The sequence below is a fragment of the Salmo trutta genome, chromosome 14, assembly GCF_901001165.1.
Source record: "Salmo trutta chromosome 14, fSalTru1.1, whole genome shotgun sequence".
Classification (NCBI taxonomy): domain Eukaryota; kingdom Metazoa; phylum Chordata; class Actinopteri; order Salmoniformes; family Salmonidae; genus Salmo; species Salmo trutta.
Genome location: NC_042970.1, coordinates 56,755,052 through 56,780,498, shown reverse-complemented (window position 1 = coordinate 56,780,498; position 25,447 = coordinate 56,755,052). Strand labels below are relative to the sequence as shown.

General features: G+C 42.4%; 1 protein-coding gene across 5 annotated transcripts in view; it reads right to left on the bottom strand.

Moving 5' to 3' along the window:
- The window catches only part of ripor3 (RIPOR family member 3), an 85,651-nt gene extending 63,202 nt beyond the window's left edge, over nucleotides 1–22,449 (bottom strand). For 3 of the 5 annotated variants that reach the window (XM_029776467.1, XM_029776470.1, XM_029776468.1), the window contains exon 1: nucleotides 22,276–22,448. The gene's annotated coding sequence lies outside the window, so the exon portion shown is untranslated. Of the gene's footprint in view, nucleotides 1–22,275 lie in introns of all 5 variants that reach the window. The other 2 variants (XM_029776469.1, XM_029776471.1) reach the window with 1 other exon arrangement.
- Between the last annotated feature and the right edge of the window lie 2,998 nt (nucleotides 22,450–25,447).

Below are 25,447 nucleotides of genomic sequence, written 5' to 3'. Positions count from 1 at the left end.
TTTGACTTTGAAGAAGTAAACATCTAAACATGTCTTGTTCCCTGTCTCCAGTGTGGGTGAGAGCCTTGCACATGTTTATATCTCCAACTAAAAAGGATTTGCTTGAGAGGCCGTAATGACCAATGCAGCCATTTGTATATCAACATCAAATCATTTCTGGATAACAATTAAGTACCTTACTTTGATTGTTTTCAATTAAAATGGTCATAATGATAGCTTTTTAGCAAAGAGCAATTTCACAAGCAAGAATTTTGCTAGGCCTGTCTGGGCGTGGTCTGAGTGGGGAGGGTAAAACTGAAAACTAGCTGTTATTAGCAGAAAAGTTAGGATCTCTCGTTCTTATTGGTCTATTAATTACCCCCTGGTAATGTCACGAGGCAGGCCAAAACTCCATCCCACCAAAACAGGCAGAAATTTCAGGCGGTCTTTTCAAACAGCTCTTACACTTAAAGGGCATTATCATTTTCACCATTTCACAGTATTATTCCAACCTCATAGTGTGGAAATATATACAAAATCATGTTTTTGACTGCACTGGGCCTTCAATGTACAGTGGGGGAAAAAAGTATTTGATCCCCTGCTGATTTTGTACGTTTGCCCACTTATAAAGAAATGATCAGTCTATAATTTTAATAGTAGGTTTATTTGAACAGTGAGAGACAGAATAACAACAAAAAAATGCAGAAAACGCATGTCAAAAATGTTATTAAATGATTTGCATTTTAATGAGGGAAATAAGTCTTTGACCCCTCTGCAAAACATGACTTAGTACTTGGTGGCAAAACCCTTGTTGGCAATCACAGAGGTCAGACGTTTCTTGTAGTTGGCCACCAGGTTTGCACACATCTCAGGAGCGGTTTTGTCCCACTCCTCTTTGCAGATCTTTTCCAAGTCATTAAGGTTTCGAGGCTGACGTTTAACAACTCGAACCTTCAGCTCCCTCCACAGATTTTCTATGGGATTAAGGTCTGGAGACTGGCTAGGCCACTCCAGGACCTTAATGTGCTTCTTCTTGAGCCACTCCTTTGTTGCCTTGGCAGTGTGTTTTGGGTCATTGTCATGCTGGAATACCCATCCACGACCCATTTTCAATGCCCTGGCAGAGGGAAGGAGGTTCTCACCCAAGATTTGACAGTACATGGCCCCATCCATCGTCCCTTTGATGCGGTGAAGTTGTCCTGTCCCCTTAGCAGAAAAAGGGGGAAAAAAACCCCCAAAGCATAATGTTTCCACCTCCATGTTTGACGGTGGAGATGGTGTTCTTGGGGTCATAGGCAGCATTCCTCCTCCTTCAAACACGGTGAGTTGAGTTGATGTCAAAGAGCTCCATTGTGGTCTCATCTGACCACAACACTTTCACCAGTTATCCTCTGAGTCATTCAGATGTTCATTGGCAAACTTCAGACGGGCATGTATATGTATTCTTGAGCAGGGGGACCTTGCGGGCACTGCAGGATTTCAGGCTTTCACGGCGTTATTTGTTACCAATGTTTTCTTGGTGACTATGGTCCCAGCTGCCTTGAGATCATTGACAAGATCCTCCCGTGTAGTTCTGGGCTGATTCTTCACCATTCTCATGATCATTGCAACTCCACGAGGTGAGATCTTGCATGGAGCCCCAGGCCGAGGGAGATTGACAGTTATTTTGTGTTTCTTCCATTTGCGAATAATCGCACCAAATGTTGTCACCTTCTCACCAAGCTGCTTGGCGATGATCTTGTAGCCCATTCCAGCCTTGTGTAGGTCTACAATCTTGTCCCTGACATCTTTGGAGAGCTCTTTGGTCTTGTTGTTAATCTGTCTCTCACTGTTCAAATAAACCTACCATTAAAATTATAGACTGATCCTTTCTTTGTCAGTGGGCAAACGTACAAAATCAGCAGGGGATCAAATACTTTTTTCCCCCACTGTATCTACTCAATGACGCAATGCAGGGTTATCCAGTTTAAGATAGTCCTTTCTGTTTTGCAACATAATACTTTATGAATGGAGGTAGCACAAGATCAAAGAGACTCCAGTCAAGGCAAAGAGGCAAATCAGCCTATTAGAAGACTTTGTCACTTTGTGTCTAATGTGTCACTGGACATACTCTAGCCTAGCACATCTCTGCTGCAGTACTGATGAATTGTAATTGTGAAAGAGTCTAAGGGAAGTAATGGTCAGAGTAACCAAGGGAAGTAATGGTCAGGGCATCGCGAGTGGCGCAGCGGTCTAAGGCATTGCATGGGTTGTATTTTGGAGGATGCATGGCTCTCAACCTTCGCCTCTCCTGTGTCCGTACAGGAGTTGCAGCGATGGGACAAGAGTGTAACTACCAATAATAATAAAACATTTAAAAAATGGTCTAATATGCGAAACAACCATGCCAAGAGGTGAAATAAAAGTGTAGGCTAGAATAGAGATCAAGACAGAGACTGACAAGAGGCAAATGTTACGTTCACACACTCTCCGAGAAAGACCTTTGGATCTCCTGAGGTAACTTCAGGGTCTGTGTACGTTTGGACCCTTCAGCTTTCAGTGTCAGATCTACACAACCACGAGAGAAAAAATGTACACAAACAGGGGAGGGACTCAGCGAGATTAACTTGAAAAAAGCATTTTTGGCTCATCTGAAAACGGTTACATTCTCCCTATGAGAGATTTGTCCCCAACAGTGGACAAATAAACAGGGATGATTTGAGTGGGATGGAGTTGACTTCATGAGAGCCATCATCGCACATGTTCCAACACAGGGCTTTAATAAACACATCTCCTCTGATCTCTGAGAATGTATAGCTCAGATGGTGTTTGGGGCGGCGTGTACAATTTCCATAATAATGTTAGCGCTGGTATATTTGTAGGAATTGAAAAAGGATTAAGATTCAGCAACTTCATGGCCGATGAAGTTACTGAAAGTCTTTTAATCTTGACACCGGGTTCACTTTGACTCGGATAGCCGTGTCTCTCCACATGACAACGCTGCAGTTACCAAGCCTGGGCCAACTGAAATATTAGCACAAAGAAAGGATCCAGTAAGAAAAATGTCCTTGTGGAAACTAAAGAGACAATCTGGAGAATCACAACTCACAGTTCTTGTTTGCTTGTTTCTTTGCTATTTTCCATGAATTGGCCCAGATTCACTAGAATTATTCTCTTATTTGACACAAAGTCAAAACATTATGTCAAGGCAGTGTTAAAACCTGTATTTTATGAGTCCACTTAGTCGGTGTTGACTTTTACGAACCTGCATGTTTATTTAGTCGCCTGAATACCTCCCCTCATGATACAAAAAGGTGGCATAGTCTAGCAATTTAGTCCACATTCTAAAGTCATTTTCAAAATTATTGGCACCCTTGATAAGGATGAGCAAAAAAAGACTGCATAAAATAAATGCTATAAATGCTGAGCTATATTGTATGCTCCAACCTTATATATATTATTTTATACTAATACAATTACTCAGCAAAAGAGATTTTGTTTAACAAGTCATTTTATTTTATTTTATTTTATTGGCACCCCTGTTGTTCAATTCCTTTCAATACCTCACCTTGTGAGCATAAAGGCACTCTCACATTCTGACCAGTGAAAGGGGTTATTTGTTATTGTAGTTTGGTCAGGGCGTGGCAGGGGGTGTTTGTTTTGTGTGTTTCGGGGTTTTTGGTTTATGTTCTATGTTATCTATTTCTATGTGTTTATCTAGCTTTTCTATTTCTATGTTAGTTTTGTCAATGACCTCCAATTAGAGGCAGCTGGTTGTTGTCTCTAATTGGAGGCCATATTTAGTTGTGTTTGTTTTTACTTGTGTTTGTGGGTGGTTGTTTCCTGTATAGTCTGTGCACCTTACGGGACTGTTTTCGTTGTTTGTTTTGTTTAAGTGTTTTTTCCTTCAATAAAAAAGATGATAAATATACCCGCTGTATTTTGGTCCACTCTTTACGATGCCCGTTACAGGCACTGAGCCTTTTTCTAAAATGTTTCAAAAGATTAGAGAACACATTGGGAAGGATATAAGACCATTCCTCCATACAGAATTTTTCGTGATCCTTGATATCCTTCATTTGCACTAATGGCCTGCCATCTTAAATTCAAACCACAGGTTTTCAATGGGCTTCAAGTCCAGAGATTGCAATGGCCATTGCAAAATGTTGATTTTGTGGCCAATTAACTATTTTTTTCAAACCCGTTTTTTTGTTTAGCAGATGTTATACTGTAGCAGGTGCAGCGAAATGCTTACGTTACTAGCTCTTAACAATGCAGTAAAATGTCAAACAAGTACACAAATAATTCAAATGTTATTATACACTGCTCAAAAAAATAAAGGGAACACTTAAACAACACAATGTAACTCCAAGTCAATCACACTTCTGTGAAATCAAACTGTCCACTTAGGAAGCAACACTGATTGACAATAAATTTCACATGCTGTTGTGCAAATGGAATAGACAACAGGTGGAAATTATAGGCAATTAGCAAGACACCCCCAATAAAGGAGTGGTTCTGCAGGTGGGGACCACAGACCACTTCTCAGTTCCTATGCTTCCTGGCTGATGTTTGGTCACTTTTGAATGCTGGCGGTGCTTTCACTCTAGTGGTAGCATGAGACGGAGTCTACAACCCACATAAGTGGCTCAGGTAGTGCAGCTCATCCAGGATGGGACATCAATGCGAGCTGTGGCAAGAAGGTTTGCTGTGTCTGTCAGCGTAGTGTCCAGAGCATGGAGGCGCTACCAGGAGACAGGCCAGTACATCAGGAGATGTGGAGGAGGCCGTAGGAGGGCAACAACCCAGCAGCAGGACCGCTACCTCCGCCTTTGTGCAAGGAGGAGCAAGAGAAGCACTGCCAGAGCCCTGCAAAATGACCTCCAGCAGGCCACAAATGTGCATGTGTCTGCTCAAACGGTCAGAAACAGACTCCATGAGGGTGGTATGAGGGCCCGACGTCCACAGGTGGGGGTTGTGCTTACAGACCAACACCGTACAGGACGTTTGGCATTTGCCAGAGAACACCAAGATTGGCAAATTCGCCACTGGCGCCCTGTGCTCTTCACAGATGAAAGCAGGTTCACACTGAGCACGTGACAGACGTGACAGAGTGTGGAGACGCCGTGGAGAACGTTCTGCTGCCTGCAACATCCTCCAGCATGACCGGTTTGGTGGTGGGTCAGTCATGGTGTGGGGTGGCATTTCTTTGGGGGGCCGCACAGCCCTCCGTGTGCTCGCCAGAGGTAGCCTGACTGCCATTAGGTACCGAGATGAGATCCTCAGACCGCTTGTGAGACCATATGCTGGTGCGGTTGGCCCTGGGTTCCTCCTAATGCAAGACAATGCTAGACCTCATGTGGCTGGAGTGTGTCAGCAGTTCCTGCAAGAGGAAGGCATTGATGCTATGGACTGGCCCGCCCGTTCCCCAGACCTGAATCCAATTGAGCACATCTGGGACATCATGTCTCGCTCCATCCACCAACGCCACGTTGCACCACAGACTGTCCAGGAGTTGGCGGATGCTTTAGTCCAGGTCTGGGAGGAGATCCCTCAGGAGACCATCCGCCACCTCATCAGGAGCATGCCCAGGCGTTGTAGGGAGGTCATACAGGCACGTGGAGGCCACACACACTACTGAGCCTCATTTTGACTTGTTTTAAGGACATTACATCAAAGTTGGATCAGCCTGTAGTGTGGTTTTCCACTTTAATTTTAAGTGTGACTCCAAATCCAGACCTCCATGGGTTGATAAATTGGCTTTCCATTGATTATTTTTGTGTGATTTTGTTGTCAGCACATTCGACTATGTAAAGATAAAAGTATTTAATAAGATTATTTCTTTCATTCAGATCTAGGATGTGTTGTTTAAGTGTTCCCTTTATTTTTTTGAGCAGTATATATTTTTTTTTTTACTAGAAATCAAGAATGTTTGGACGAATTCAATTAACAATCCAAATAGCACTGTATCAGTAATCAAAATGTAATCTATACGTATTTACACCAGACAAATGTACACAAGATATACTAAGAATGATATGTACAGTAGTAGATATATTAGAGTGAGCTATGTCAAGAATCTAGTATATGTCAAAAATCTTTGTGGATTTTAATGTGTGTTTGGGATTATTGTCTTGCTAGAAGATCCACTTGCGGCCAAGTTTCAGCCTCCTGGCGAGACAACCAGGTTTTTGGCGGAAATGTCCTGGCACTGGGTAAAGTTGATTATGTCATTGACCTTAACAAGGGCCCCAGGACCAGTGGAAGCAAAATAGCCCAATAACATCAAGGATCCAACACCATATTTTACAGGTATGGGTTTCTTTTCAGCATACATGCATTTATTTCGATAGCAACATGGGCATTTTTTCAAGCTAGCTGTGGAGTGAGCTTAAGGCACTTCTTACCTCTGTGTGTATAGATATACAGTTGAAGTCGGAAGTTTACATACACCTTAGCCAAATACATTTAAGCTCAGTTTTTCACAATTCCTGACATTTAATCCTAGTAAATATTCCCTGTTTTAGGTCACTTAGGATCACCACTTCCTTTTAAGAAATGTCAGAATAATAGTAGAGAGAATGATTTATTTCAGCTTTTTCTTTCATCACATTCCCTGGTGTAGGTAGAATGCATTGGAGTAGGATTCTATTGCTTTGACATGCACTACTCAAACCTTACTTTACATAGACCGGTGTGGCTTAACATAAACAACAAAAGCTGCAGTAGGCCTATTTGCAAATAGACCATTGCCATATAGGGATCTGTACCATTTGCTTTGAACTGGACTGTGTTAACAGCATGAGCGGTTGTTTGTAGATGCGCTTGTTTTGAGATCAAAGTGAGAGCTGCATGTAGCCACGTGTGCACATTTTGTTCATATCCTTTGCTAGTTGGTGAGTTATTAGCATAGTTCTAGATCATTTGTAGTGAGCAATAGGGGAGTGATTGATTCCTACAAGAGCACAAAATGTGTACATTTCTAGACATCTTTCAGAGCGAGTCAGGTAAAGAGCTTTTTTTGTCTTAAAGGGGCAGTGTTGTATTTTGAGATAAGATTGAATAAACTAAGTAGCCAATAGGCAGAGGGTAGCATAATTTGTCTTCTCTGTAATAATTGTATGCAAATAATATTAAATTTTATTTTGTAAAGTGGTTTCTTGCATCAAACAACACAACAAAAAATTTTGTCATCTCAAATCAAATCAATGTTTATTTGCCATGTGTGCCGAATACAGCAGGTGTAGACCATCCAGTGAAAAGCTTACTTACAGGCACTGACCAATAGTGCAAAAAAGGTATTAGGTGAACAATAGGTAAGTAAAGAAATAAAACAACAGTAAAAAGACAGGCTATTTACAGTAGCAAGGCTATAAAAATAGCGAGGCTACATACAGACACCGGTTACTCAGGCTGATTGAGGTAGTATGTACATGTAGATATGGTTAAAGTGACTATGCATATATGATGAACAGAGAGTAGCAGTAGCTTAAAAGAGGGGTTGGCGGGTGGTGGGTGGCGGGACACAATGCAGATAGCCCCGTTAGCCAATGTGCGGGAGCACTGGTTGGTCGGCCCAATTGAGGTAGTATGTACATGAATGTATAGTTAAAGTGACTACGCATATATGATAAACAGAGAGTAGCATCGGCGTAAAAGAGGGGTTGGGGGGGCACACAATGCAAATAGTCCAGGTAGCCATTTGATTACCTGTTCAGGAGTCTTATGGCTTGGGGGTAAAAATTGTTGAGAAGCCTTTTTGTCCTAGACTTGGCACTCCGGTACCGCTTGCCATGCAGTAGTAGAGAGAACAGTCTATGACTGGGGTAGCTGGGGTCTTTGACAATTTTATGGGCCTTCCTCTGACACCGCCTAGTGTAGAGGTCCTGGATGGCAGGAAGCTTAGCCCCAGTGATGTACTGGGCCGTACGCACTACCCTCTGTAGTGCCTTGCAGTCAGAGGCCGAGCAATTGCCATACCAGGCAGTGATGCAACCAGTCAGGATGCTCTCGATTTTGCAGATGTAGAACCTTTCGAGGATCTCAGGACCCATGCCAAATCTTTTTAGTTTCCTGAGGGGGAATAGGCTTTGTCGTGACCTCTTCACGACTGTCTTGGTGTGTTTGGACCATTCTAGTTTGTTGTTGATGTGGACACCAAGGAACTTGAAGCTCTCAACCTGCTCCACAACAGCCCTGTCGATGAGAATGGGGGCGTGCTCGGTCCTCCTTTTCCTGTAGTCCACAATCATCACCTTAGTCTTGGTTACGTTGAGGGATAGGTTGTTATTCTGGCACCACCCGGCCAGGTCTCTGACCTCCTCCCAATAGGCTGTCTCGTCATTGTAGTTGATCAAGCCTACCACTGTTGTGTTGTCTGCAAACTTAATGATGGTGTTGGAGTCATGCCTGGCCATGCAGTCATGGGTGAACAGGGAGTACAGGAGGAGCCCTGGGGAGCTCCAGTGTTGAGGATCAGTGTGGCAGATGTGTTGCTACCTACCCTCACCACTTGGGGCCGGCCCGTCAGGAGGTCCAGGATCCAGTTGCAGAAGGAAGTGTTTAGTCCCAGGATCCTTAGCTTAATGATAAGCTTTGAGGGTACTATGGTGTTGAACGCTGAGCTGTAGACAATGAATAGCATTCTCACATAAGTGTTCCTTTTGTCCAGGTGGGAAAGGGCAGTGTGGAGATTGCATCATCTGTGGATCTGTTTGGGCGGTATGCAAATTGGAGTGGGTCTAGGGTTTCTGGGATAATGGTGTTGATGTGAGCCATTACCAACCTTTCAAAGCACTTCATGGCTACAGACGTGTGTGTGGAGTCCCTCGCCCTCCATTTGGTAAATCCGACCACAACTCTATCCTCCTGATTCCTGCTTACAAGCAAAAATTAAAGCAGGAAGCACCGGTGACTCGGTCTATAAAAAAAGTGGTCAGATGAAGCAAATGCTAAATTACGGGACTGTTTTGCTGTCAGACTGGAACATGTTCCAGGATTCTTCCGATGGTATTGAGGAGTACACCACATCAGTCACTGGCTTTATCAATAAGTGTATCGAGGACATCATCCCCACAGTGACTGTACGTACTTACCCCAACCAGAAGCCATGGATTACAGGCAACATTGTCTGAAGGACAAGTGTATATATCAAAAGTCTCATGGAATGTAGGCCTACATTGACCATCACACATTGGCTGCTACAGTAGGCTGAATGATAAAACAACTATTTCCATGTAAAAATGTTATGTGACGCATTTTCTCCATTGTTTTTGATTGTAGGCCACTCTGGTAGGCCTACACAATAATCACATAACCACAGTAGTATACATGGCCACTGTTGAAATTGCAACTTAATGCGGGTACAGCCAGTGTTCACAGTAAACACGCACTGGAAGTTGCACAGAATTTTCACAATGTTCAATTTTGCGCTCAGCAGACCTGAAATTTACTCAGTGTACATTTTTTTGGAGGGAACATTGGTGGACACCCTTCAAAATTTGTGGATTCAGCTATTTCAGCCATGCCTGTTGTTGAAAGGTGTATAAAATCAAGCGCACAGCCATTCAATCTCCATGGACAAACATTGGCAGTAGAATGGCCTTACTGAAGAGCTCAATGACTTTCAACGTGGCACTGTCAAAGGATGCCACCTTCCAACACGTCAGTTTGTCAAATTTCTGCCCTGCTTGAGCTGCCCTGGTCAACTGTAAGTGCTGTTATTGTGAAGTGGGAACGTCTAGGAGCAACAATGGCCCAGCCGCGAAGTGGTAGGTCACACAAATATTGAACTGCATAGTGTATAAAAATCTGCTGTCCTCGATTGCAACACTCACTACCGAGTTCCAAACTGCCCCTGGAAGCAACAACAGCACAATAACTGTTCGTCGAGAGCTTCATGACATTGGTTTCCATGGCCGAGCAGCCGCACACAAGCCTAAGATAAATTGTAAGTGTCGGCTGGAGTGGTGTAAAGCTCTGGACTCTGGAGCAGTGGAAATGCATTCTCTGGAGTGATGAATCACACTTCACCATCTGGCAGTCCGATGGACAAATCTGGGTTTGGCGAATGCCAGGAGAACACTACCTGCCTGAATGCATAGTTTTAACTGTAACGTTTGGTGGATGGGGGTTGGGGGGGCTTTCTATGACCAACACATGCATATCTGTATTCCCAGTCATATGAAATCAATAGATTAGGGCCTAATGAATTTATTTCAATTGACTGATGTCCTTATTTGAACTGTAACAGTTAAATCTTTGAAATTGTTGCATGTTGTGTTTATATTTTTGTTCAGTGCACAGTCTTGGACAAAAGTTTTGAGAATGACAAAAATATTAATTTTCACAAAGTTTGCTGCTTCAGTGTCTTTAGATATTTATGTCAAATGTTACTATGGAATACTGAAGTATAATTACAAGCATTTCATAAGTGTCAAAGGCTTTTATTGACAATTACATGAAGTTGATGCAAAGAGTCAATATTTGCAGTGTTGACCCTTCTTTTTAAAGACCTCTGAAATCCGCTCTGGCATGATGTCAATTAACTTCTGGGCCACATCCTGATTGATGGCAGCCCATTCTTGCATAATCAATGCTTGGAGTTTGTCCGAATTTGTGGGTTTTTGTTTGTCCACCCGCCTCTTGAGGATTGACCACTAGTTCACAATGGGATTAAGATCTGGGGAGTTTCCTGGCCACGGGCCCAAAATATTGATGTTTTGTTCCCTGAGCCACTTAGTTATCACTTTTGCCTTATGGCAAGGTGCTCCATCATGCTGGAAAAGGCATTGTTCATCACCAAACTGTTCCTGGATGATTGGGAGAAGTTGCTCTCAGAGAATGTGTTGGTACCATTCTTTATTCATGGCTGTGTTCGTAGGCAAAATTGTGAGTGAGCCCACCCCCTTGGCTGAGAAGCAACCCCACACATGAATGGTCTCAGGATGCTTTACTGTTGGCATGACACAGGACTGATGGTAGCGCTCACCTTGTCTTCTCCGGACAAGCTTTTTTTTCCGGATGCCCCAAACAATTGGAAAGGGGATTCATCAGAGAAAATGACTTTACCCCAGTCCTCAGCAGTCCAATCCCTGTACCTTTTGCAGAATATCAGTCTGTCCCTGATGTTTTTCTTGGAGAAAAGTGGCTTCTTTGCTGCCCTTCTTGACACCAGGTCATCCTCCAAAAGTCTTTGCCTCACTGTGTGTGCAGATGCACTCACACCTGCCTGCTGCCATTCCTGAGCAAGCTCTGTACTGGTGGTGCCCCGATCCCGCAGCTGAATCAACTTTAGGTGACAGTCCTGCCGCTTGCTGGACTTTCTTTGGCGCCCTGTTGCCTTCTTCACAACAATTGAACCGCTCTCCTTGAAGTTCTTGATGATCCGATAAATGGTTGATTTAGGTACAATCTTACTGGCAGCAATATCCTTGCCTGTGATGCGCTTTTAGTGCAAAGCAATGATGACGGCACGTGTTTCCTTGCAGCTAACCAAGATTGACAGAGGAAGAACAATGATTCCAAGCACCACCCTCCTTTTGAAGCTTCCAGTCTGTTATTCGAACTCAATCAGCATGACAGAGTGACCTCTAGCCTTGTTCTCGTCGACACTCACACCTGTGTTAACGAGAGAATCACTGACATGATGTCAGCTGGTCCTTTTGTGGCAGGGCTGAAATGCAGTGGAAATGTTTTTTAGGGATTCAGTTCATTTGCATGGCAAAGAGGGACTTTGCAATTAATTGCAATTCATCTGATCACTCTTCATAACATTCTGGAGTATATGCAAATTGCCATAATACAAACTGAGGCAGCAAACTGAAAAATAATATTTGTGTCATTCTCAAAACTTTTAGCCACAACTTCTTAAAAAGTTGACATCACTATAGAAAGAATTGGCATTGTATAAACCCTTTTAGTTTTCTTTGACTGATTGAGGATGTTGTCTATTGTAATGATGAGCATTCTTTTCGGTTAACCGGATCTTTTGGCTCTGTTCACCTAAAAGAGCCGTTCATTTTTCTGCCAAACAGCTCTACGTTGAGTGGTGTGTGGACCAGAATGAGGATCTCTCCTCACTACCTAATGAATGGCTATTTTACAGATGCGATCCGGTTCCTGACGTTCACCACAAAGAGTAATTCAAAAAGAGCAGTTCATTTGAGAACAACCCATCACTAGTCTATTGCAGTGAGTGTTTCTCGTTGTTACTAAATCACTGTTTTGGGAAGGGATGTTTCTCCTCTCTTCTCTGCATGTTGAGCATAGCTGTTCACTCAGGGGACTGTTACTCATCAATGCACTTTAACTCCAGCATGACCGTTCCCCAAGAGCCAGTCAGCTTCCTTTGGCTCTGCATCACAGATGACGAGGGCCTCGCAATGCATAATCTGATAATCATAATAATATGTCTGTTTCTCTGCTCTCCTCGCAAAAAAAAAAGAACAACGAGCCTCTCCTAAGGAGGCATTTGTAAAGTAGAAACACTCTGGAACATTTGGACCTATATGGAAATAGAGCGTATGAAAGTTGTGAGCCCAAATAAGTCCATTGTGCAACGTATATTTAAGCAAAAAGGCATGGGGGTGTGTGGTATATGGCCAATATACCATTGCTAAGGGCTGTTCTTAGGCACGATGTATCCCGGAGTGCCTGGATACAGCCATAGGCCGTGGTATATTGGCCATACACCACAAACCCCTGAGGTGCCTTATTACTATTATAAACTGGTTAACAATGTAATTAGAGCAGTAAAAACAAGTGTTTTGTCATACCTATGGTATACGGTCTCATATACCACAGCTGTCAGCCAATCAGCATTCAGGGCTGGATCCACCCAGTTTATAATATACAGTGTATCCCAAAAGCATTGTGTGGTCAAAGCATTTTCCTCAGGGGAAAGAATGGTGTTAAGAAGTCATGCTCACTCTGTTTGGGGCTCTCCTAAAGATTTACACAGGTCTGGGAGAGGGGATTGACAGATTGTGAGTGAGTGAGTGAGTGAGTGAGTGAGTGAGTGAGTGAGTGAGTGAGTGAGTGAGTGAATAAGTGAGTGAGTGAGTGAGTGAATAAGTGAGTGAATAAGTGAGTGAATAAGTGAGTGAATAAGTGAGTGAATAAGTGAGTGAATAAGTGAGTGAATAAGTGAGTGAGTGAGAGAGAGTGTAAGAGAGAGCGAGATACATGTTTTCACTGACACTGAAAAGCTGTTTCACAGAGATGGAGGAATGGGGAGGTGAAGGGGTAGGGGCTACAGAGGGAAACCAAGAATCCCCAGAAAGCAACATTTAGTGAGCAAGGTGGAGGGTGGGGAGCGCACAAAATGTTCCACCTTTTTGTTTTGAGTTTTACTGACTGGACAAGAGGTAAAGAGACTATAAGCGTTTCTCCATATGCTGTGGTTGAGTAAAGAGACATGTGAATTGTTGTTTCCTAGGAGATAACATCCTGAAATTGTGTACGTAATTCATCCTCCAACCACAAGGGAGAGGAAAGCAACGGAGCGCATCGTTCAATTCTATCGGTGTATGGGCATGTATGCATATGCATTCATTTAGACTTAGAGAGTAAGGCTAAAAGAGACACAGTATCAAAAACAATCAGAACTCTTCCTCAACTTCGCTTCAACCAAATGGTTGAGAGAATGCCAAGAGTGTGCAAAGCTGCCATCAAGGCAAAGGGTGGCTACTTTGAAGAATCTAAAATCTAAAATATATTTTGATTTGTTTAACCCTTATTTGGTTACTACATGATTCCATATGTGTTATTTCATAGTTTTGATGTCTTCACTATTATTCTACAATTTAGAAAATAGGAAAAATAAAGAAAAACCCTTGAATGAGTTGGTGTGTCCAAACTTTTGACTGGTGCTGTACATGCAAACATACTGTATGAATGCTCCCCGCATCCCACCCAAGAGAGAGGGAAAAAGAGACATGCCCCAAATCAGTTCCTTGTGTTTCCAGCTTCACATGTGCTTGTGTACATTGGAGAAGGGGGCCTGTGTTTACATGTGAGAGGTATGATGTATGCTGGGCTCTCATAAGGGGTCTACTCACACGTCCAGAGCCAGCCCCACCAAGAGACTGTGTAAATCACTCACAGGTCAGCAGTAATTGTTAAGAAACAGCCTCCCCAATGGGCAGATAGGTCCACAATAGGGCACAGAGGAGGGGATCCCGACACAAACATACACATAGACAGACCTAGGCTACACACGTCCCCCAATATACCTACACAATACTCATATACACTACATGACCAAAAGTATGTGGACACCTGCTCGTTGAACATCTCATTCCAAAATCATGGGCATTAATATGGAGTTGGTCCCGTCTTTGCTGTTATAACAGCCTCCACTCTCCAGGGAAGGCTTTCCACTAGATGTTGGAACATTGCTACTGGGACTTGCTTCCATTCAGCCGCAAGAGCATTAGTGAGGTCGGGCACTGATGTTGAGCAATTAGGCCTGGCTCGCAGTCGACATACCAGTCCATCCCAAAGGTGTTTGATGGGGTTGAGGTCAGGGCTCTGTGCAGGTCAGTCAAGTTCTTCCACACCAATCTCGCAGGTAGCGTTCTTCTGTATGAACCTCACTTTGTGCACGGGGGCATTGTCATGCTGAAACAGAAAAGGGCCTTACCCAAACTATTGCCACAAAGTTGGAAGCATAGAATCATCTAGAATGTCATTGTATGCTGTAAAGTTAAGATTTCCCTTCACTGGAACTAAGGGGCCCAGTCCCAACCATGAAAACAGCCCAGGCCATTATTCCTCCTCCACATAACATTATAGTTGGCACTATGCATTCAGGCAGGTAGCATTCTCTTGCCATCCGCCAAAACCAGATTTGTCCGTCGGACTGTCAGATGGTGAACCGTGATTCATCCCTCCAGTGAACACCTTTCCGCTGCTCCAGAGTTAAATGGCGACAAGCTTTACACCACTCCAGCCAACACTTGGCATTGCCCATGGTGACCTTAGGCTGACGTTGCTTCCAGAAGCAGTTTGGAACTCAGTAGTGAGTGTTGTAACCGAGGACAGACGCTTCAGCACTCAGGGGTCCCATTCTGTGAGCTTGTGTGGCCTACCACTTCGCTGCTGAGCCGTTGTTGTTGCTAGACGTTTCCACTTCACAATAACAGCACTTACAGTTGACCAGGTCAGCTCTAGCAGGGCAGAAATTTGACGAACTGACTTGGTGTAAAGGTGGCATCCTATGATGGTGCCACGTTGAAAGTCACTGAGCTCTTCAGTAAGGCCATTCTACTGCCAATGTTTGTCTATGGAGATTGCATGGCTGTTTGCTCGATTGAATAGACCTGTCAGCAACGGGTGTGCCTGAAATAGCCAAATACACTAATTTGAAGGGGTGTCCACATACTTTTGTTTATATAGTGTATGTATACCCCCACACTCAGACATATACATTCAAAGAAATAACAAACACATAAATAAGCACACACACACAACCTGGACCACAGGCTAACCACTGGAACCCTCACCAGAGAGACCCTCTCGTAAAGAAAAGGCCCATTAAACCTTGATACTAATTCTGTAACCCGAAACCATGAGACGCTTTAGCGCCATACAAGCCAGCACAAACTTCCTTTAAACACATCGTTCACATACAGGGAGCGTTTTATACATTTTTTAAGATATTCGGGGTATATAATGGTTAGTCAAAATGTTTTCTCCAGATGCTGCATGCCTCTCTCCATGCTTGCTCTCTGCTCCCTTTTGGTGATGAACTTGGCCCCTGCATGATTTATCATGGCATCTTAATCATTCCCCTATTGTTGTCATATCTTCATCATGGCATAATTATCAGCATTATTTATTTGCTGAAAGTGAATCAAATGTAAATCAAATGACATTTCTGCCTCTAAAGTTCAAGTCAAACCCTGTTTTGTAGTGCCAAATGTGAGAAATTATATCTGAACGATTGTTGCCCTTTCCCCATATTAGTATTGTGCTCATCAGTTATAACCTTTCTCTTAACAATAGGAAGGCCATTCATATCGATCTTCCAGGCAATGTCCCAAATGGCACTCTATTCCCTATAAAATGCACTACTTTTGACCAGGGCCGATAGACTACATTGTGTATAGGGAATAGGGTGCAACTTCAGACATTCAAATCAAATCAAACATTATTTGTCACATGCGCCGAATACAACAAGTGTAGACTTTACCGTGAAATCCTTACTTACAATCCCTTTACCAACAGTGCAGTTCAAGAAGAAATTAAGAAATGTTTTACCAAGTAGACAAAAATAAAAAATAATAATAAAAAGTAACACAATAAGAATAACAATAATGAAGCTATATACAGGGGGCACTGGTACTGAGTCAGTGTGCGGCGGTACAGGTTAGTTGAGGTAATTTGTACATGTAGGTGGGGGTGAAGTGACCATGCATAGATAATAAACAGCGAGTAGCAGCAGTGTACAAAAGGGGGGGGGGTGTCAATGTAAATTGTCCGATGGCGATTTTATTAATTGTTCAGCAGTCTTATGGCTTGGGGGTAGAAGCTGTTGAGGAGCCTTTTGGTTCTAGACTTGGAGTTCCAGCACTGCTTGCTGTGCGGTAGCAGTGAAAACAGTCTATAACTTGGGTGACTGGAGTCACTGACAATTTTATGGGCTTTCCTCTGACACCGCCTATTGTATAGGTCCTGAATGGCAGGAAGCTTGGCCCCAGTGATGTACTGGGCCATTCGCACTACCCTCTGTAGCGCCTTATGGTCAGATGCCGAGCAGTTGCCTTACCAGGCGGTGATGCAACCGGTCAGGATGCTCTCGATGGTGCAGCTGTAGAACTTTTGAGGATCTGGGGACCCATACCAAGTCTTTTCAGTCTCCTGAGGGGGAAAAGGTTTTGTCGTGCCCTCTTCACGACTGTCTTCGTAGTAATCGCAGTTCTGATGTCCAGAAGTTATTTTCGGTCATAAGAGACAGTAGCAGCAACATTATGTACACAATAAGTAAAAAAAAATAAGTTACACAAAACAAAAAAATAACGACAAAATAGCACAATTGGTTGGGAGAATGTAAAACGTCAGCCATGTTCTTCGGCGCCATCTTGATTCAAAGCTGTTATGAAAATCCCTCCGGAATCAATACAAAGATGATCATCCTTAAGAATAAAATAGGAAAGACTTCACTTCCTGACTTACATAAAAGACGGTGCTTGGGGTATTCATGTAGGTCTATACAGTGGAGCATCAAAGGATGTCCCGCACCTCTCCAAGACCTACATATGTTTATGTATATGTGTACTTCGATGGGGTGGGTTCAAAGCAGAAGTAAACTTTTGGTTGGACCTTATGTGCAATTGACCAATACATTTATCTTTATCTAAATGTGTGTCGTCGATCTAGGCAGACAATGACAATTATTTAAGGTGTGTGTGTGTGCTTGTGTGCACATGCGTGTGCAGAGTGAGGAGGGAATACATTCTAATTTACTCTCCTGCTGACTCTGTGAATTGAAGGCAAACCTGCAAAAGATGTCCGATTCTGTTATGCGTTACTTGAATGCAGTGCTTGGCATAGGGAGGGAAAGGGAGGTGGGACTATGTGTCTGGCTATTCACTAGCCAGCAGGTAAAATTGCATAGAAACAGATGATAGTTTTCAATATTTTATATGAAGAGAGTTTTATGTACATTTTGACTTTATGTGAATATAATGTCTTTCCCATGCAACATTCTGCATCATTACGATCACCATATTGTTCAAAAACAACTGTTGTTTTCCCCAAAAAAACATGCTAATAAAATGTGATGACCAGGGCCAGTTCCAAGCATAAGCGAGGTAAGTATATATATATTATAATTTTTCATTTTTCATTTTTATTGGGGGGGGGTGTGTGACTCTTGGGGGGGGGTGACTCAGTCGGGGTCTCAACTTACTATTGAGAGTGAGAATAGTAGAAAACACCAGGTGCAATTTTGAAATTTGGTAGTGTATTAGCAGTTTTTCTCTTCTTATTTCAGTCACAGACAGTCAATCAATTAGACATGTCAGCTAACAATTTTGAGAGTGGTGGTTAGTCTAGCCAGCTATCTATACTTAGTAGTAATCATGTCCGAATACCGACCAGGCACACAGGGCACGTGCCCAGGGGCCCTGACCTCCAGGGTGCCCCCATTGGTTTTGTTAATAATTGTCACTCAGATATCATATTAACATGGCATACAGTAAGTCATTACAAAATGTGTAGAATTGCAGGAAATTAGCCGTAAAACTGAAGAAATTATCTGAAAATGATATGTTATTGCCAGAGAGGTTTGGAACTGTCTTTCTTTTTGGTCTATTAACTACTTTACTGCATGGTGATGTCACCTTGGAAGGCCAACACTCCATCCCACCAAAACAGCCTGAAATTTCAGGCAGCTCTTACCAACAGCTCTTACACTAAAAGGGCATTATCATCATGTTCACAATTTCACAGTATTATTACAACCTCATAGTGTGAAAATATATATGAAATAAGGAAAATAAAGTTTTTGACTGCACTGGGCCTTTAAAACTGGTGATGAGGAGACTGGTTAAACAGTCAATATTTCAGGGAAACAAACAAATGGTTTTAACAATTCCCTTTAGAAACAAATAGGGTCACATGCATACGATTTCCACAGTGTCAACAAAATTAAAGGCTGGGTTTTTTGGTTTAAACCCAAGCCCAAACTCTCTCCCCTTTGGTATTTGTAGATAGCCACTTGAAAGCCTGAGAGATGACAGGGCAGACAGAGACAGATCCACGAGGAGTTCAATCAAGGCTTCTTTCAAGTTGATATTTTTGTTCTGTTTTGTTTTAATGGATCCCAGAGCTACTGGTGCCCTGCATCCTGTTTGTGTGGAATGCCAGATGGGCTGTATTAGTTCTGCATCCCAAATGGCACCCTATTCCCTATGGACCCTGGTCAAAAGTAGTGCACTACATGTTCATAGGGAATAGCATAACAAGCTTCCCCCATGACTAGACTCCTGAGATCATGGCTCCTGTACAGTGGCCCTGAAGGGACATTCACAACTTACATTGGACCGTATTTACTTTAGGCCGTAATGGATACAATAAAGGGCACAGAGGACAGTATATACTGTCCAGTAAGTGTTCTTTTTTTTCTCTCTCTCTCTCTCTCTACACACCTCAGTTGGAGGCAATGGGATGTTGGCTCTCGTTTGAAATGCAAAACACTCACAGGCCTGCATCCCATTCCCATCCTTCCTCTATTACTTCTCTCCTCATTCTTATTTTCTAAACGACTTATGTTCCAGGCAGAGGCAAAATCCCATTGCGGGAAGAAAAATAAGAATTGACAGTGGAAGAATCAGTATTAAATGCTCTGGTACACCAGTGGGAAGTATAGCCATTGAAGTCACTGCAAAACTTTTGCCCCCACAACAACTAACGTTCAGCAGAACTCCTTGCTCAATAACTTCATGATAAAGCCTTGTTTCCTATCAGCACTGTACCTTTTTATCAGCATATGCCAATGCTTCCATACATTACTAATGTAAATGGTCATCTGGAAAAGTAAAACCGGATATCTGACTCCAGAGGATGGGGGTGCATAGAATTTTCCTATGTGTGCCATGGCATAGTTCCACAAATACCTTCCTGTAGTAGATGCCATTGTTCTCCAAAGCCACAGAAAGTGACACAATCCTATTAATTATTGGGTATGGACAGGCTAACTCTCTCATAATGTCTAGTTAATCATTGCAACTCAGTAGGCCTACTGTTACAAGGGAGCCTTCTGAGGATGTTTCCGTAACACAGTCTCTTTTCTCGCTTCAGAGTTACACATTTCTTCCTCTCAGAGTAATCAATGTTTTGGGTGTTAGGCACCATTCTGGGTATTATTTCGAAGCCAGGGAGGGATGTGTGTTGTTGTGTCCCAAATTAACCCTATTCCCTATGTAGTGCACTACAAGCTAGGAGGCTTCCTCCCTGGGGGGTTGAGGAGGGAACATGGGGGACACAAAGGCCACGTATCAGTCTAAAAAGGAAATAATTTGCAAACTTTTGCTAATGCTAGCTAACACATTCCAAACATTCTATACCAACTGTACTAATCAATCTTCACATGCCGTTCTTATATGGCCTATTGTCTAATATGTAATTAATTTGAAAGCTTTATTTTTCTCAGTAAAACGATACAGTTCTGTACAGTAGGGGTTACTCAATGTTATAAAGAGGAATATAAAGATAATTTACAATTTTTCCCATTTACTTTCTACAGTATTTGGACAGCCATTTGTTGTTGTTTCCTTTCCGGAAGGCTAATTTGTTTACTTAAGATATTCCATTTTTTTTTGTTTAGAGTGTCTCGGGGTTTGTTGGTCTATGTGCTTATGTAAGAGGGGTGTTTGTTTAGAGTGTTCCGGGGTTTTTTGGTCTATGTTCTATGTTAGTGTATTTCTATGTTCAGTCTAGTCTATCTATTTCTATGTTGAGTTAATTGGTTTGACCTTCAATTGGAGGCAGCTGTTCCTTGTTGCCTCTGATTGAAGGTCCTATGTACAGGGGTGTTTGTGCTATGGGGGTTTGTGGGTAGTTGTCTCCTGTTTTGTGTCTGTGCACCTGACAGGACTGTTTAGTGTCGTTTGTTGTTTTGTATACGTGATTTGTTTGTTTTTCCTTCTTTTGATTTAATAAAGAAGATGAGTATACACGTTCCCGCAGCACCTTGGTCTAATCCTTACGACGCCCATTACAATAGGCGGTTGAATATCTAGTAAAGATAAATTATATTATATTTTTTTAATATTAGAATTTTTCTTCCACTTTGACGTTAGAGTGTATTTTGTTTAGGCCATTGACAAACAAATGACAATTAAATCCATTTTAATCCCACTTTGTAACACAACACAAAATGTCAAGGGGTGGGAATACTTTCTAAAAGCACTGTACATGGTGTGATAGCTGATACTGTGGTCTATACAAATATATATTTCAAATGTTGTTAAAATGAAGTAAAAATATTTGGGGGAAAAAAATGGGATTGTCCCGATTTACAAGAATAACTATCATCACAGAGATAGACCTACACTCTAAGAGAAAAAGGTTATTGGCTATGCAAGGTAATGTCTATGCAAGGTAATGGATCCTGAGAGCTGCTCAACTGACGTCTTAATTTTTCACTTTGATTTAAAAACATTTACCTCTTTCACTGAATTCCATCGCCATACGGTATGGGGGAAAAAACTGTTCTCACAACTGGAACTAAAACATTCATTCCTGGCTTGGATTTTCTCTCCCTTTCAGAGTTTCATATTTCTCAAGCGAGTAGTTTAATCTGGAATTCAGTTTCAGGTTCTCACAAAATGGCATCAATGCGAGTTGCAGGGGGGTGGTGGAGGAAGGGTGGGATGGGGATTGATGGGTGGGGACGAGGGTGGAGGGGATGGAGGGTTATGATAACAGTACACTACGAAGTGGGATAGTACCATTGAAAGCATGTCCTGGGTCTAAGGCATTGTTCAGTCATTTTTAAGAGGCATAGTTTAGCCATTTTTCATAATTTAGTCCTATTTATCTTTAAATTAAGGATTGCAGCAACCCTCCCTGTCACCCTGCTGATAAGCCTACATGGGACCTGTCTGACTCTTCCTTGGAGGCTGCTTTTGATTAGCGTGTGTCAAAGCTCTGTTAGCCCTCATTACTCACACCAAAGCGGGTATTACTTCAGAATAGACATCATCAGCTTTACAATCTCTGGGAGAAACCCCAAGATAAAGTAGCCCAAAGAGAGCCCTAGTGTACAGTAAACAAAAACACCACTTCTACACAACCTCCATGCAACGTTATACAGTATTTAACTCGAAGCTTGAGGTTCCTGCACCTGTGGAAAGCACAGCTTGAAAGCGTTCAGTCCCCTCAAGTTTTCCCATCAGATAGATTGTGGCTCACCATTTTCCGTGAGCACGTGCCAGAGTTTGAAAAATAAACACGGAGGCTGCAGACTTGTGAGAAGACATGAGGCTTACTTGTTTTGAAATATCGCCCTGCAGAAGTCAAACCTCTGCTCCAGCCTTGTTGTTTATGTTTGATCTGGCAAGCAACAGTCCAAGGGGTTCATGAGAAACTATGGCCGACATGCACTGTAAACAACTTTATCATCTGTATAGGCTCTCGGCAAATGCAAACATGTTTTTGGGCTAAAAGTCATGATGAGCGATTGCCTTGAAATGTAAAGGTGGACACTAAATGAACACAGCCAAAGCATGCAATACCTTTGACAGAGAAAGAGGCAAAGTAAATAATGGAAGTACAGTAATAGCACTGAAAGCAAATGTTTGACCTTACCTGATAGAAAACACACTCCTATCCTAGGGTGAATGTGTATCCGACAGCCTCTTGAAGTGCCTCTGTGCTGCTCATCTCCAGAGCTATTGGTGTGTGTGTGTGTGTGTGTGTTTGTGTGTGTGTGTGTGTGTGTGTCTGTGTGTGTGTGTGTGTGTGTGTGTATGTGTGTGTGTGTGTGTGTGTGTGTGTGTGTGTGTGTGTGTGTGTGTGTGTGTGTGTGTGTGTGTGTGTGTGTGTGTGTGTGTGTGTGTGTGTGTGTAGGCTGGGCAGCTGCCTGCTGACTCCTGATTGCAGAGAGACGGCTAAGCTGAGAGGCTCCAGGAGGTAGAAGTGACACTTGATTCCGAGAAGCTGCTTGGAAGAGAGGCTCGACACATCAAATAGCTCTCAGCAAACTCTCTCTCCCTCTCTCTGCTCCCACTCTCTCCTCTGCATCCTCGCTCTCTCCTGCTCCGTGTCATTCCTCCTCTCACGTCCAAGTTAAGGGTCTCCACTCCACTCCTCCCCTGCACTCTTTTCCCCAACCCCAATGCTTTGTCATTTCTCTCTCTTTTTCTCTCTCCTTCTCTTCCCCCCGCCCATTGTTTTCAGTGTCATTTCTCTTCTTTGTCTTGCTGGCCCAGAGTTACTTCAAAGCTGTAAATTAAAATGCCTCAGAGCCCTCTCCCCCTCCCCTTGGTCAGTTTCACGTTTGGCAGCTTGACTAAAACAGAAAACTTGGCAATCGCACCGTCCATACAGCTCTATTACACAGAGTTATTGCAACTCTACTACACAAAGGAATAACCCAAGAGGTGTCATGTGGGGAAACCAGCAAAACTGAGAGATTTAATTAAATTAACCCACAATACCTGTCACAAAATGTCTCTAGAGGTCCCAAATATAACATTTTGAGAGAAGGGCGACATCTAAACACTTTCTCCCTTTCGCTTTGAACACGTGCAAAAAGAGATAAGGAATGCAAGAGACTTATTTAGCTGCTCCACTTCACTCCCCATGTCATGTGACGGAATAGATAGAGTTGAAGCATCTGTGTGTGGAGAGAATCTTTCGGTACCTGTGATTGGCTCTTCAACATGTGTCAAAGAGCCACATAAAAGCAAAATCTTTATATACTGTAACTCTCACCCAGTTCCATTGTGAAAAAGAATAGCTTTAACAAACAGAATCCTATTACTGGATCTGATCAATCTTTACGCTACGCTTAATATTTTACTTGCTGTATGTTTACAGACTATGCTACTGGTCTAATCACTCTGTTGATGGTTCATGCTGACATATCAATGACATACACCAAATATTCACAGACTTAGTTTAGACCATGGAATGTTTATACTTTCATGATCCACCTTTATCTGATTAAAACTGATCATATTTTAGCATTCTAGATGGTACTGTTTTGGAGTAACACAAATATTGCTCCCATCACAGCAAGAGACCATGCATTCAGCTGTACTGATATCTTGTTCTGTATGTTGCCAGTGATCTGTACTGTATATGACCTGTCTATGCATATGGCTAATGTGACATAATAGCGCCCTCTGTTGTTGAATGTGTAACATGCTAAATAAATTAGACTCATCTCTCCATTGAAGTGCAGTTTATTCACCCCACTTACCTGTGGGTCTACAGCATCACTTAGTTTCCATGGATAGTACGATTGACATGCAATAATTTCTAACACACCAGCCCATCCAGAAAACCCAGACAGGCCAACTAGACGAAAGATGGACCAGCCCATCTGACATTTGACCGCACTGCCCTACTGCCAGTCCATTTCTGCATTCATATAATATTATATGGAGAATGAACATAAATGGTTAGGCTATGGAGTGGAACTGACTAATCAGGCAGTCAGCTCATTGGCTTCTTCTTAATGAATTTGAGAGGAAAATCCAGGCAGATAGTACCTCCTAATGGAGCCAGACAGTGAGTACCAGCTATCCCAACTTGCTTGAAACAATGGCTAGAAGATAGAAACAACTTCACTGAGAAAAGCAAAGAAGTTTAAGGTCGAAATCATTAAAAAAAGATTGGACTTTCTAGCTTTCTCTGGGCTGAGTTCCAAGCGAATTAGGAGAGGAGTGAGAAGGGGGAGCGCAGGGAAACAAGACAAATGTCGGGGATTGCAGGGGAGCATGGAACAGATGCCTAACTTCTTTAACCCTTACAGAACCAAATATGTGTCTCATCAAATGCTCAAGTCGCATATGGATTGGGGAATTCTAAGCGCGGAGCTGTAATTGTGATTTTTACACAAGAACTCCCAATGATCGTTTATTAACCAGTATTACTGAACTACAATAAAACTTGAATTTGAAACTTTTTGAAACGGACAAGCTCAGGTAGTTCCTCCTGGTATTAGTCTGTTTTCTTCTGTTTGGTGCATAAAGAACATGACCCAACTAATTGGGGATCCTAATAAATACTAAAAATACAATGTAGAAACTGTTTTCCAACATTGGAATGACCTGCAAATGTCTTCTTTGTTTTTTGGATTTTATCACTTCTTTCTGTTTAAAAAAAAAATTGTACTTATTCTCTCTTGATGACATCAAATTGCTGTTGAATTCGTAAAATAACAGTTGAGTATGTATTTACTCATTTTCGATATTCTGAAGTAAAAACTGACCCTGCCCAATGTCTGTACAGGAGGCTACACCTGCAATTCTGCTTATCTTGCCAATGCTTTGATTGAGTCTCAAGAGCAGGGACTACACTTCCTGGAAAACAACACAGCAAACAGCCGCCGTGTACCAACTTGCAATAAAAGTTTTAGTCCCACTTTGAACGAACTACGCACTTTATAGAGTCTTTTCAAAACTAAGACTACATGCTTTAGAAACTCATACTCATGAAACAGGGTTGTGTAGGTTACTTTCTAAATGTAATCCGTTACAGTTGCTAATTACCTGTCCAAATTGGAATCAGTAACGTAACTTTTGGATTACCCAAACTCGGTAATGTTATGTGATTACATTACTGTTACTTAAGAGGCATTAGAAAAATGTATGCTACCAATTGAACGACATCTATTGCAAGCTAAATCAATGTTAAATTTACATTGCTGGCCATATATGGATGTTCAATTTTAGTTTTGTGGGTTGGTTATGTAGGCTTCCTCTAACCCATCGCTTTCTACTACATATATGATTCAATTTATTTATCCTTT